This window comes from Thunnus maccoyii, chromosome 15, assembly GCF_910596095.1.
Source record: "Thunnus maccoyii chromosome 15, fThuMac1.1, whole genome shotgun sequence".
Lineage (NCBI taxonomy): Eukaryota > Metazoa > Chordata > Actinopteri > Scombriformes > Scombridae > Thunnus > Thunnus maccoyii.
This window is the reverse complement of record NC_056547.1, coordinates 20,887,988-20,902,671: the sequence shown is the minus strand read 5'-3', so window position 1 is coordinate 20,902,671 and position 14,684 is coordinate 20,887,988. Positions and strand designations below refer to the sequence as shown.

Below are 14,684 nucleotides of genomic sequence, written 5' to 3'. Positions count from 1 at the left end.
ATCTGGAATAGGCCTGCACCACCAGTTTGGCTCTGTGGATCCACAGCCACCACTCTTTGTTGCCTACCCATGTAGATTGTGGGTATGATAAAATCATGAATGTCTCCCGTATTCACAATTTAATTGCCAAATTGACCGCATACTGTGCAACCCCAAAATGGGACTACATGCAAGCTTATTCTGCTTGCCTCTGATAGAAAATCAAACTATGCAGTCACAGCAGATTTTACCACACAACAGGATTACAATGACACTAAACATGTCTCATTTTTATACCATAATGCATTCAACATGTGTACAAATCTTGTTACAATTGTTAGTCTTGTTGTTTGTTGTTTTTTTATTTGCATGATTGTTTGCTTTTAGCCACACCGCTAACATGGCGGTAGGGGTGGCAATGTCAGTTAGTTGGTTGGTTTACTTTGTTCCAGACTGAAATATCTCAACAACTGTTGAAAGGATTGCCATGAAATTTCGTTCAGACATTCGTGGTGCCCAGAGGACGAATCCCAAAGACTTTGGTGATCCCTTGACTTTTCCTCTACTGTCATTAGCAGGTCAAAGTATTCATTTATCCTGTGAAACATGTTAACATCTACAAAATGGATTGGCACAAAATGTGGTGGGAACATTCATGGTTGTCAGACATTGTTGACATTTGTTGGTCCCCCTGAGGGTGAATTATAATATCTCTTAACATTTTATCTAGCACCATTGACAGAACAACATTTTAATGTGTCCAATACTTTAGTTTATGACCAAATACCTGCAAAATTAACATCAGCCTCAGTTGTACTTTGTATTTAGTGTTAATTATCTGGTGTTTGCATGCTAACACTAAAAAGAGACACATGGAAAACATTAGCTGTGTAACATCAGCTTGTTAGCATTGTCATTGTCATTGTCAGCATGACACTGACATTTAGCTCAAAGCATTGCTGTGCTGAGTACAGCCTCACAGAGTCTTAAACCCCCAGTAGACTGCCTGTTGTGCAATGAGTTTGAAGTACTTTGTAGTGAGCACAAATTGATGTGAATCTGTGTTGCAATAAATTACAAAAGCATTCAGATTTTCCTTCAGAACCTAATTTTGGTGAAATGTTTATGAGAGCGTGTTGAGTCTGGAGTCGTCTTATGGTTTTCCTTATCGTTTTATTCTTCTCACGTGTGGTATTTATCAAAGCAAAACCATTTGGATGTGTAGACATGATGTCAGAAAAAGCAAAATGGTAATATGGTGCAAATTTTGCGTGGTTAAACGTTTTCATCCACTATCCTCAGGGCAAGCATGACAAATAACACTGAAACTGCCAGTTGCGATTCCAGTATATAATAAAGGACAAGCCTGCCCCTACGTCATTCTCACCGGTCAGGAATCTATCATAAAAACATTTGAATATGAAAAAAAGTTCAAAGTGTGCAGCAGACCAAAACAAACATTTGAAGCACAGATTTGTATACAAATGGTTTTTCAGGTTTTTATTAGGAACATTCCCCCATTGGCCCATACATTTGAGAGGCCGAATCTACAAAATATATCAGCTATTAGGGGGAAAAAAAAGATGTAAATAGGGTCAATGTAGAGTCTCATAAATTAGGGGAAAAAAAGCGTGTGTATCAGAGGCAGATTGCCAAAATGTAATCCGTACTTAAAAAATGCCTGCAGAGTTAAAGAATGAAAGCTCACAGGACTGCTGTGCTACACAACATATCTGCAATAAGACAATTATGCAAGAGTCAATATGTAGTTGGAGAAAGGTCAATAGAAAGTTGTGTATTTTCATCTTTTCAAGGAATATAGTCAAAAATTCACATCTTTCCACTCATACACACACACACACTCACTTGTGCCTCTTCAGATACCATGGTCAGCACCAGCTCAGCATCTCTGCGGAGTTCAGCAGGTAGGGCAAATACTCTTTTAGGCCCACCACTAAAATCTCCAGGGCTTTGGAGCGCGTCATTGGCCCGACGCTTCAAAACACTCCCCAAATCCTGGAGATCACCCTGAGAGGGAACATCTGTGGGCTGGGATGGCCTGTAGATGAGAACAGACTGCGCTGTGTGTGTGCGTGTGTGTGTGTGTGTGTGTGTGTGTGTGGTGTGTGTGTGAGCGAGAGAGAAAGAGAGGTTGTGGTTGTGTGTGGTTGAATGAATAGGTGGGTAGGTTATGATTCATGTCAAACAGTGTTTAAGTCCATGTATGTGCAACATGTATAAGTCATTCTGTGAACAGCTAATTACTGGCATTACTGTATTAGTATGTGTCGCTGTATGTGTGTTCCATTGAGTGGTTTTGACTCCCTAAAATACCACAGTCATCAGTCACTGGGGAAAGTCTGCAGTGTATATAATTCTGTAATTGCGATCATATGTGTGAAGAGAGCAAGAGGAGGTGTGTGTGTGTGTGTGTGTGTGTGTGTGTGTGTGTGCCCATGATGCTATTTCTGTATATTCACATTTTCTGAACTTCACCACACTGGCCAGTTAATCAGTACCGATACAGCAATTCATTGACATGGTCCTACAGCATAATGCTTTATGTTTCTTTATGAGAATATTTATTTATATGTTCTTGCATTTCCAAACACAGATTTTTATGCATTCATATGCTACCATCTAACAGCAAACATGCAACAGCACAAACTACACACAGACGGTACATACAATCGACACATAAATAGCTACAATCATGAGACTGTCCTAACAACAGAAAAAAGGCTTTGGTTGGTTGTTGAAATGCCAAAAAAAACCTGATTTATGTTTATGGGGCAAATGACATCTTGCAGTCGTGTAAATAACTACTGTACTTTCTAAGTAGCAATGGCCGAAGAAGAAGGACCTTAAACAGCAATAAAAGCTCCTACAGAGGAGGTTGTGGTGGAAGGTTTAGGGTGCAAAGCTTGTGACTTTGACATAGACCACAGTTTGCAACCCATCTCATAATAACAGTTAATGTTTGTACAATGACGTTTCAACCATGGAGGCAATTGTTTACCGTAACCACAATCTCTCTCCAGCCTTAACCAAGTGGTTTTAATTGCCTTAATTGAATCAAATTGAACTTAAGAGCAACTAAACACCTCCTGAAAATCTTGTTTTTGCTGACTTCTAGTGAATTTGTAAGCTTTTCACTTTGCTGCAGAAATGTCTAAGTGTACTTGACATCAGTGTTGGGTGTGCTTGTTAGCATTATACAGATTTACAACATACTTTATACAAATATTGTAAAGTGTAAACATATCTGCTGCAAAGCACACGCCTGATGTGCCATACAGACGGAAGTAGTTAACATACAGTAGCTGGGATATGATTATCCAAGGAGTCAATATGATAAAACTGCTTCAGAGTGGATGCTAATCAATGAAGTGAAATAGAACAGTGGTGTATCCTGATGCACTGGTAGGTAGCTACTTGAAAAAACAGGCCGCCCTTGTACGTATTTGCATAGACAACACAGTAAACATTCACCAAATTTATGCATAGTGTAAACACACACAAAAGATGTACACTGTGTGTATAGCATACACTGCATAGAGTTAACAAGAAGCCTGTGCACACTCACACAACATGCCTAAACCCAATTCACACACACTGCACATATTGTACTTCACACTCCACATAATCACGGTACATCCAGATGACCCACACAAGCCCTGCATACATACTGTACTCACAAATCCATATGTACAATGCAAACACACACTGTACATCCATTGCACGTACACACCACCCACACATGCTGCTCTTACAGCCAAGACCAACTCTGACTGACAGCTTAAGCAGATTCAGCCTATCTGTTCCCATCAGGTGTGATGACTGGCGGGCTGAGGGGTTAAATCCAAAACTCCACTCTAAACAGAGAATGGGCGTATATTTAAACAGGTCGTTTCCAACTAGCCAAGGAAAGCAGGACTTTGTGGCCACCTCAGCAAACAGCTCGATTAAAAGGATTTACCATTGATTTCTCGGTTAAAGTTACAGTGGAAATATTTGGACAAAAGGCCGCTATCAACATGAATTACCACTGACATGTTTGCACATTTGAAAAAGACGGAAGGAAAGAAAGAATGCTAAACTTGGTGAAACCTAAGAAAAACAAGAAAGAAAGAATGGGAGAAAGAAACAAGGAAACAAAGAAAGACATAGCGGAGATGAAAGCGGGGTGCAGATTTTATGAGGGGGTCGTGGACGTCCCTGATGTATTTCTCGGTGGGAAGCATGTCGGAGGCTGGGTACACTCTCGTATGTGGTTTTCCCAAGGCCAAGCTGATCCAGCTCGGCCCACCTCTCTCTCATAGACACAGAGTTACACACCACTACTCGGAGGGAGGGAGAGCCAGGGTTTTCCTGTTCATGTGGAAAAAAGGAGGGAAGAGGGGAGGGAAGAATGAGCCGAGGTAACCCTAGCCGCCGAGGTGGCCCTCTGGTAGGGCCCAAATCCTACTACTCTCCTTCCTGAATCTCTCAGCCTCTCTCACTTTCACGTACACATACAAGAGAGCTGAACACGTGGGGCGAGGCGCCGTGCATGGACGTTGACGGGTGGGGTGGGGTCTGGACACCCTCTCCCTGTTTTTGACCACAGTTACGTTACATGCCAGTGGGTGTCTGGTTAAGAAAATAAAGCAGAGCGTGGGCCCCGTCCAGGCTCGTATATAAAGCATATGGCTCCAAACACAGCAATCCAAATTCCAAAGGCAGGAATTTAGCATTTCTCTTAGTTCTACTTCACTGCGGCGTGGAAGCTCTTTCAATCCAAAATGTGATTATCTCCCTTACAAATTGTTTGAAAATAGCAAGAGCACAGGGCCTGATTTCAGCATTGCAGGGTATTGGATTTAACAGTCACTGTCAGACGCAGAGTATTTGTCTCTGTCTCTATCTGGTATTCACTTTCTTTCCGCTCTCTCCATCAATGTGTCCTGCTCTTTCCTCCTCACTTCATCTTCCCCTTTCTCCCTTTCTGTCTCCCTCTGGGGGACACTGTGCAGGCAGGCCTCGGTATTACTGCTCTGATCCCAAAGAGGGCCCGCTGAGGAGGGATATGGATTCCATAAAGCACTCAGCTCTAAAAACGTCTCCAAATCCACATTCAGCACCTGGCTAAATATTATCCCAGCAATGCTTTGGTGACGTCCTCAGAAAACACGGGTGTATTTGCCGTGTCTGATGACAAATTCTCTGTTGTGATGAATGACTGCTTATTCGCATAGCAATAACACTGTCAGATTTACCACTGTTTTTAACAATTTTTAAAACAATGCATCCTTGGTATCTCACAGAGGTAGACAAAAGCAAGCTTATTATTTCTAGTCGGAGACAGCGATTTTGCCAGCTGACATGGAAGATTTTCATTAGCTGCGGCTAGTAAACTAATTAAGTTGAAAACACCGTCTCTGTTTCCTGTCTCAGTTTAAAACAAGAAGCCTATATAAGGCATCTTAAATATGGCTACATACATGATATTGTGCTATAAAATGTGTTTCCCAAAAGTCAGCATCCTCACCAACTGACAATTTGTTCTTTGGTATGGTATGTTTTTACCTTTAGCATTATTAGAGAAAAGGCTGAGGCTGAGGATTAACTAACGTGTTTGGCAAATGTAATGCTTTCTCGGGTAACGAGACTGGCTGGTTATACAATGTGTAAAACTTCCCCAAATCCACCATGACAGAGCCGCTGATGTTTCCCTAAATTCCCCGCAGTGTGAAAATACACAACGGATCTGCTATCATGAACAGGCCTTTATTTTAAGTAACCTGTAACCCTGCAAACAAATGTAGTAAGTTAATGATTTGCTCCTTGCCTTTGGAAGTAATGCTTGGTTACTACTGTAGGTAGTAAGCGTTATTTTCCACCCACATTCCTTGAAAACCCGCCTTACTCTGCCTGTGATTGGCTGGTAGTCGTTGCCTTTTTGGTTAGGTTGGTTAGGTTTAGGCATGAGGAGTGAGATGGTTGGGGTTAGGGTAAAAATATCAGGGGTAAGAGCCAATCAAAAGGCAGAGTAAGGCAGGTCTCCATGGAATGCAGGTGGGGGAAAAAATAATGCAGATAGTAAACTAGTTCGCTGGACATGCTAACAATTGCAGCTTACATTAGAGCAGACAAACACTGATTAATCCATTCCTTACACTTTAGCTCTTTTGTGTTTAGCTTTGGAAAGGCATAAAAAGGACACAAACTTAAACCTTTTAAATGCAGAGAATCTCTTATTACAAAACCATGCACACCACTTCAGCATGCTGAGAAATCCATAGCTTATAGTTTGCTAAGCTATAACTGGACAGTCACTTCCTAGGGGAGGGTTTAGCGATTAGTCATTTATGAGTTGGTAAGAAAAAAATGCACATTTTGGATTGACTGTAAAAAAATTTTTTTTTAAACTCCAAGGGCTGAAAACTGAGCCTCAAAACTACATTTTTTTAAAAAAATGTTTCTAGAATGAGACTTTGAAGATGAATAGTTGAAGGAGCCTGAATAAAGGAGGTTATTTGGACAGCTCCATGGATGTGGAGGGTTCATTTGAGTTAGAAACCCAGGGCTGACATGAGCCTCATCAACCACACAGAATGACCGCAACCATAAAAGCCCCCACAAAAGTTCACAAACAGGACAGAGGGATATGGTGCCTTATGGTTATCCTGAGCAACAGTTCAGCTTCCTGCTCGCAAACCAAACCGCTGTGAGAGCGTTTGTGAACACCTGACTGTGTCTGTGCGGCCTCCAATCTGCTTATCACATTACATCTGGTTCAAAAACGCATCCCATTTGGATCAGTCTGGATGTCAAAAACATCCTGTTCTTTTTTTAAATGGGTTATAATGATGTAAGAAGTTAGCGACAGCCTATTAAGAACTGGAAATGACAAAAAATCTTAAATGAAAACACACCATTTAATGGATCCTTGGCTACTGTGCATGGGAACCAAAGAGCTGCAACAGAAGCATGTGACACTTTCAGCCTCAACAACACTCCCCTCCACATGGAATGACTTATATTCAGTCTCCAAGTGCCAGAATGCTTTGCATTTTGAAGTACAACCACAGTTGTTTTTTTAAGGTTTTATGATGAGAACGTCTCAACTCGGAGACAAGCTACACTGTTAAATAATAATTTCAGGCTTACTGGAAAAGCAGTACAGGCCTGGGGGAAGAAATGGACAAAGAGAAAAATAATGAGAGAGAAATCTCAGTTTTCCTTGTTTGTTAAAAAATCAATTAATTATGAAATAAATTAATAACATCTCATTGGCTTGCAAATCAAAGCCCTGTTAGCAGATCTTGTTGCTGCTACGTTACCTTACAGTCAATCCAAGTCTGACTAGAAATTGTACATACAGTCAACAGATCCCTATCTAGATTTGATTTAATAAATAAGATTGTCCCTTTAGTTCAATCACCAAACCAGGCTCAGAAGTCAAACATGCTCATTTTTAATGGGCTTTGGCGGCTCAGAGCTACAACAGAAAGCTCTCAGGTTACCACAGCTGCACTCTGCACGGTCCACAATTTGGGAAACTGATTTGGAGGGATGGATCCAAGATAGAGACAGGATCCAATGGACTTGATGCGACCTGGACTACCTCAGCCAGTGCACACTGACAGTGATGGAGAAGAAAAACAAAGGGCTGGAGGGAGGGAGAGGAATCGCAGAGGAAATGAATATCTTACAGTAACACATGGTGTGAAAGAAAGAAACGTCTCTCTCGCTGACCTCCTTGTGTTTTTCATTCCTCCCCTCTCCCCACTCCCTCTCACCCCTTCCTCCTCCACCCCTCACTTGTGCTCCATGCCGATTGAAATATGCAAGCATAATAGTCTGGGAAATAGGATCGAGAGGCTTATGAAGGAAAGTGTGTTGGGCTGGGCCTGTTATGGGGTGGTAAGTCCATGTTGAAGACCAGTGAAAGAGATTTATGCTGTGTGTCAACAGCTTGAAGGTAAATTGAGAGTCTCACTTCAAAACTTTAATACCATACAGAGAAGATTATGCAGATGAGAAGCTGAGTGAGTATGAGATGATGGTGGAGCAGAATATTGAAAAGAGAAGAATTAATTAGTGGTTTATGCCAAAAACTGCACAGGAATGACTTAATGGATATAGGGTTTTGCTGTGGTTTCCCTAAATATGTAAAGTGGCACCTCTTTTAAACAATCATGCCAAATTATGTCTTGTAATCTCATCTTTCACATCTTAACCCCTAACTCCCAGCTATCCCAAGGCCTTCCACAGCATGCGATGTCTCTCCAGTTTCACCTCAAAAGTGGCTTAGGTTATGCGTGGAGAGGGATGACTGCTGTAACCCTCTTCTGCAGGACAGCTTTGTTTGCTCTCACTCATCCAGACAAGGATAATGGAGGCCAATTATCTCGCGCCACTGACTTCATAATTACTTTAGGTGGTCTGTGTGACAGATACGCTCCCACCAAAGCTTGTCAAGAGAAAGCAATCAGGACCCTAAATTATACTAGATTGATAAAGCTGGCAATGGACACTACATGGCAAATTCAAGTAGGATCCTCCGTTACAGGTTTTTGGTTGAATGAGGTTTACATCACATGCCTGTTGAATGGTCAATCAATGGATGAAACCCTCCCTCCCCACACCTTTCTGACATTGGAATGTAGAGAATAGGCAAGTTATATGACAAAATTGCTGTATGTGTCTGCATGTGTGCACCGTTATTCACATTTGGTTACGATTATCGCATCTCACGCCTTGTCTACTGTATGACGGTAGGCTTTTCACGCCATCTTTGAGTGTGGCTATTCAGAACAGCTATAAACACTTTTACCTCCTGAAATAGTTGAACAACACGCCATATGAAGTCGATCCTTTTGAGCATACCCTGGCCTTAGGTTTAGCTGTGACTAACTATACACAGATAACTACTTGTACCTGGCTTTAGTTTTGATTAAATCTACCTTTTATTTAAACCTTTGAGAATAAGGCTCTGTGCATCATTGCAGTTTGTTAATGGAATCAAAATTCACCAAGTAACAATGATCAGTGGCTGTCATAAGGTAATAAAAGACAGAGACAGACTGACCTGGCCTGACTTGGCCCCAGACAAGGATTCACATTTCCTACGCCCAATTGAAAGGTCATACAGGTCCACTTCCTTTTCCTACGGTTCCTTTTCCTTCCTTTTGCTCATCTGTCAGCTGTGGCAAGCATCAATACTCCTCCCACCACTGTCTCTGGGTGCTCTGAAACGGAAACATCAGACAGGAAATACTGTGACCATCCTACTGTCATTCTAATATTTGTAGGCTTATAAGAAAGTTCACTGACGCAAGCTGGCTACAATATACATCAAATGATGCACATACAATGTATTTGATCTTGAATAATTCCACATACTGAACAATATTGACGCTTACAAGTCTGACACATGTTGTACATACACATATCGACAAAAATAGGATGTGATTTCCAGCCATTTTAGGAACTGGAAATAATTGTGCATTTCCTTGGAGCTGTTGGTTGGTGCCACAGGCCCACTTGGCCTTTAGGACATCCTGAACGCCAGTAGCAAGGGTGGGTCCACAGGTGGTGTGATGTGTCTTTGAACGTCACATATATTTTGGGTTTAAACCACGTCACACAGCTTGCATAAATACCCTATTGTGTGGAAATGGAAATATCAGATGCTGTTTTTCAAGCATGTTATTTGCTTCCATTTTTAGGTACCTTTTTAAATGAGGTATACAACTCATAAAGAGGTGCTAATGAATGAGTCAGTCTTCACAGGCGCCATCCACTACCCTCACCTAGTGCCAGTCATTCTTTCCTTGCTGATTCAAGCGTCCACACCTTGCACCACTGACCACTGACTACAGTCATTCTGTTATTTTCATCGTAGACATAAATATTGGTGGCAATGCTTACTGTCTCACTAGCTACTCTCTATATGACAGTTCACAGAGTCACACTGGGACTTCTGCCCATTGATCCATCCATCTCTTCATTGATCTCAGTTTCCAACAGCTTTTCACTCCCTCCTGTTCCGCTTTTTCTATTAATCCTGTTCAAAGATCTAAAGGACCATACAGGTGGTTTTGGTTGTTTTAGCCCATTAACTCCCAATGACATTAAATAGGTTTTTAAATGCTGTACCTTATAAAATGTCTTGCTTGTACGTACTTCCATAATATAATAATTCACAGTGATTTTTAAGTCACTTTACTGTCACAAGTTGATACAGTTGTGTTCCTTTTAGTGACTGTTTTAAAAACATTTCCATGGTCGCAAGATCATGGAAGCTCTGTTCAAGATTAATTTGTCAGAAAGTATCAACGAGTTACACTGTCATGAAATCGAATCAAGAAGTCAAACAATGAGCAAACATGGACATTTTGAAAAGCGTTACATAAATTTTTTGTTGTTTTTGCATGACAGTGTTGGGATTACCTTCAGGTGTACTTGTGTGAATGTGGCTCTCAGTATGTATGTGACCAGCATACAGTATGTTGAGTATAAAGGTGTTGAGAGGTGCCTCGTGTGTCACAAGGAACATGGTGTTAGTGTTGTGGGGTGTGCGGGGGGTCAGGGGTCACTGAGGTGTGAAGGAAGGGAGGGGCACTGGTTGAGGGAGCTGACACTGTGATTGACGGCAGCTTGTTATAATTACACTCTTATGTTAAACCCCAGATTTCTTCTGAACACATTCACCCCCTAGGTTATTATTTCATGTTTTTTTTCTCTCCTCACCGTTGTGCGCCAATCTCAGTTATCCTTCACTGACATGTTTTCCCAGAGCTGGTGTTATTGCTAATATGGTTAGTGCTGGAAAACCAAACAAAGCATGACACAGCACTCCATCACCTGGCATGATGATGTCATGATATCATAAATACTCTGCTAACACCGCGGCCCCACCTTCCTCCTAGCACGTGTTGGTGCGCCATGGGCAGGTGTGTGTATGTGCAAATCAGTGACATTTTTTGGAGGTTGAGTAGTGACAGGGCATGTTTTTAAGACCCCCCTTCATGTTGTAAAGTTGAACCAGACCATGCAGCACCGGAGCTGGGTGTGAATGGGGGTTGTGTCACTGAACAGTCCACTCTTTGAGCTTCCATTACCAGGTCCACCCTAGCAGATCGAGCATTCATGGCAGAGGTGTAGCCATCGGGATGGTTGGTGCCTCTGGCCTCAGGTGTTAAAGTAGATTTAGTTGTTCAACCAAATTCTGGATCCAACCTTTCATTACTACAAGCTATAATTATAATTATAATACATTTAATTTGTACCACACTTTCCATTCATAGTGAAACTCAAAGGGCTATAGTATTAATAACAAAGAACATACAACATAAAGAAAATAATAATAATAAGAGTTAAGATGAAATAGAATAGGAATGAATAGAAAGGATTTTTTAAAAGAGTCTAGATATCTGTGCAACATTATCTCATGGGATGGCATATAAATAGCACACCACTTTAAGGACATTTCGCAAGGTAGTGGTGTCAAACAGTTCTCTCCAACTTTTTGCCAACTAACTATCTAGCCATCCACTCAATCTGCCTCCTCCTAATAAGATCAAATCACCTCATGAAAGAAAATAAAGTCACACTATATTGACATCATCTGAAATGTGTCACTTTCTGTCACTCAAACATAACTATAGGTCGCTTTTGGTGACTGAATTTATTACCTAAATGGCGTGAAATGACACAAAAAGTAAAAATGTGTAGTGATGACACGCAAAATGACGTAAGAAATTGGTGTGTTATTTATACACCATTTGGTGAGACCAAGCTGGTCTGTGCTGCCCTCAAATGGTTAGGAAGGCTGTTCCACAAACGTGGTGCAGTATAACATCACTGAGATCATTTTATTCCGCCTTTTCCTCTTTTAGTAGAGTTTTGTAATTGTGTAAAAAAGAACTTTAGGGTCTGGAACTTTTGGACTTTTTTTGTTGCATAAGTTGCATTGTGGATTATAAAATGCATAAATGCATAAAAGCAGTGGATTAGTTAAAATCTAATAAAAAAGTTGTTCAGTTTTGTCCTGCAAGAAGGTACTATTGACATTTTACATAAAACGGTCTGTTGATATAATTTAACTACAGCCATGTTAGTGGGTCTGTGAAACTGTTAGCATGTTAGCATGCTCACAATGACAATACTAACAATCTGATCATTAGCATGTATAATGTTTACCAAGTTCACCACCTTAGCAACACAAAATACAGCTGAGGTTAATTTGTATTAGACAAACTGATATTTTGACCTAGGGATGGTTCTAGATGAAAGTTGGGGGACCAAGTTATCAGATTTTTTTCCTCTAGGTGCCTTAAAAATTTGTAGCAGATTTTACAGCCATCCAATATTTGTCAAGATATACCTTGAACCTCTAAAGTCAGGGGATCACCAAAGTCAGTAGGATTCATCCTTTGGGGACCATAAATGTCTTCACAAAATATCGTGGCAATCCATCTTACAGCTGTTGAACTATTTCAGTGGACCAAAGTGGTGGACCTATAGACCGACAGATGAAAGAATGTCACCCACAGACTGACATTCCTGTCCCTCAAGTCACACATTAGCATGGCTAAAAAAATCTGTAAAGACTGTGTTTCTGATTATATTTATTTAATCTGACTTTTGCATAAGTGATTGTTTTCATCCCATTCATCACTTTTGTTACCTTAAATAAAATACTGACTGATTCCCAAATTTTGTGAGAATTAAAAAACTAAAATAATGAGACCAACAGTATATTTGTGATAACCCTTTATAGACTTTACTTTTAAAGAGGAGAATGTCTTTGACAGATGCTCAGACAGTATGCTCAAGAATTGTCTTTGATGCTATGCTGTAAGAACATTAGGTGTTGACAAAAAATGTTGGATTCACTGCCGTGTGGATGAAGTCATGGACTGGTTACTATAGCCAGATAAACATACTGCTTAAAAGAAATTGTCATCACTTTCATCTTGCCTAATGCATGTCCACATTTTTCTCACAGCATCATCTCCTTGTACTCGTTCATACCTGCCAAGAAGTAGATAAAACAGAGGACCAAGGAAAGATAAAAGCAAAGAGAAACAATGTGAATGTTGGACGCTCCATTGCAGTTCTGGTCATGCTTTCGTCTTCCAAAGCACATCTTCGAGGACATCCAGGTCTCATTCACTCAGCTCCGCTGGCTTTTATGTCCACTGAAAATGTCTCCATGGTGCGTGCTGCATACCGAGTGCAAATAAAACCAAATGTGGTATTCTGAAAACAGACTGTTTTCTGTGATTATGTTTCACTTTGCTCTTTTGGGAATACAATTTTGGTTTAAATAATTATGGTTACGTTTTTGAATCAAAGAAACACTTTCAAAGAATAGAAGGAGTGGAAAGAGGGAATAATTACATGGTCTTGCAACATATTAACAACAAAATCAGTTCGGAGTTACCGTGAAACATAAACCACAGTGCACTCAGATGATAGCTGGAAAGACTAACAAACACAAAGAGAATCTCAGTTGGTGACAATCAGCTACTCACTGTTTACTGAATACAAGAGACCGTTCTGCTGACATGAGGCATGCTTCTGGTCCAGTCAGTCCAGAGAGAAAAGATTTTATGTTTGCATGCATGTGGGGCTGTTTGTGGGTACATATGTGTGGTTGTAACATGGCCGCAGAGCTCAGAATCCGTCTGGCTTTTTAATCCTTACAGGAACCATACGATTGTCCTTTAACTGGCTAACAGATGCGGATGCTGACAGTCGTAGGGCCAGACGCTGACCTGCAGCACGAGAGGCCTGGAAACCGGTTTCCGGGCCTCTCGACATGCAGCACGAGAGGCCCGGAAACTGTCTGACAAAATGCTACACCGCTTTTGACAGGTTCCTCCCTCTCCCTCTCGCTATCTGTCCCTTTGGAGCAGAACCCAGTGGGTGTTTTGTCTGGGTCAGATTTACAGTAGATGTAAGCACCACTGAGCCCAACCTGGCCGGCTAATTGGAAAAAGGTTTGTGCGTTATGAGGCCCACAGAGAGCGCTTTCAGCACCTCCACGTTCAATGAGTAACGAAATCACACAGGGAGGCACATAGGTGAAGCAGATGCACACATGTGTACAGTATGTATGCACACAGACACAAACATCACATTTTTAAGGCCATAAAAATTAAGAAGAACTTTTGGCAAAGTGCTCACATTACTGAATGACATGAGCAAGGAAATGGGAAAGGCAAAAGTTGAACATTCAGCTTGTTTGGCACGCACATTGCCATTTGAGAATACACTTACATTATGCATCCCAAATATATGTATGCATTTGCTGTATTTGAAGGACAATAAATACATGTAGGTGTACATGGCTTTCTCTCTGTCAGCCATATACAGAGGGAAGAACAACTCCTTTCCTCTATTGAAAACATCCTCTCCTGTACTAATGGGCCGCTCCAAAATCCATGTTGTTAGCATAAATCATAATGCTTGTTAAAGCTATATGTTGCTCATTTGTAAAGTCATACACCTCATGTCAGACCATAAAATGGCAGAGAAAATCACTCCTGCTGTACTGGACGTGTCTACTAAATCAACTGATAGTCAATCATTTGACTTCTGATTTTGGATCAATGCAGAGGCAGTCTGTGCATATCGGCCTGTTTGATAAATACACCCATTACATAAATCTCACACTACCCCGAGGCCGTTGTATCTGTGCCCAGCTG

The 14,684-nt window shown here is 41.0% G+C and overlaps 1 protein-coding gene across 6 annotated transcripts in view; it reads right to left on the bottom strand.

The window, feature by feature from the left end:
• col8a2 (collagen, type VIII, alpha 2) overlaps positions 1-14,684 on the bottom strand; it is a 123,343-nt gene that overhangs the window by 98,843 nt on the left and 9,816 nt on the right. For 5 of the 6 annotated variants that reach the window (XM_042435193.1, XM_042435188.1, XM_042435191.1 and 2 more), the window contains exon 2: positions 9,056-9,215. The gene's annotated coding sequence lies outside the window, so the exon portion shown is untranslated. Of the gene's footprint in view, positions 1-1,845; positions 1,961-9,055; positions 9,216-14,684 lie in introns of those variants that run through there. The other variant, XM_042435195.1, reaches the window with a different exon arrangement.